We start from the raw sequence: 829 nt of genomic DNA on the forward strand, positions 1-829 counted from the left end.
GTGCTGCTTAGTTTTATTTAACGAGTTGAAATTTTCCTTTGCTTTCGAAGGTTTGATTGGACCTGGTGTTTTTTCCCCCCTTCACCACTCAAAGAAGGTGGTTGGATGGGGGGAGGGGCAAAACTGTATTTTGGAAAGTGCCTCTGTCTGGGAATCAGGCCTGGGTTTACTGACCTCGAAAAAGGATTGCACATTTTGGGGCTCCATCGTTTCTCTTAGGAAATGAACCCTTAATTTAAATCATGGCTCCTTGTGATTCTTGGGTGAATGACTGTTAAACTTCCAAGCCCTGGGGGTGGGGGAGGTAGGTCTCAATGAAAACTGGCTCACATGCCCGGCTTGATATTTCTGTTAGGTGCCCATTGGATATCTCATTATGCCTTACATGAGATGGGTTTCTACACTTTAAAATCTTCACGTAGTGTCTTGGGTGGTATTTTTTGTTTTGTTTGGTCAAGTCACATGGCACATGATATATCTGTGTTCCCTGACCAGGGATTGAACCTGCTTGCCCCATGCCGCCTCCCTACAGTGGAAGCGTGGTGTCCTAGCAGCTGGACTGCCAGGGAAGTCTTTTCTGAGGAGGTCAGCAACCTGAGTTGACGAGCTGGGCACTCAGCGACCTGCCATTGCGACAGTGGCTGTCAGGACAAGCTCAAGGCTTGAGTTGTACCCCCAGACATGTGGGGTGTTCTGCCCTCCTGTTTACAGGAGGAAACACCAGGGCAAAGGCTTCCCACCCCCGCCAGTGTGGATATGCTCTAGCAAGGAAGGGAGGGGGCTGCATTGGTTCATGGCAGTGGAAGAAGACAGCTTTTCAATTTTTTGA

Source organism: Bos indicus x Bos taurus, chromosome 25 (genome assembly GCF_003369695.1).
Source record: "Bos indicus x Bos taurus breed Angus x Brahman F1 hybrid chromosome 25, Bos_hybrid_MaternalHap_v2.0, whole genome shotgun sequence".
Lineage (NCBI taxonomy): Eukaryota > Metazoa > Chordata > Mammalia > Artiodactyla > Bovidae > Bos > Bos indicus x Bos taurus.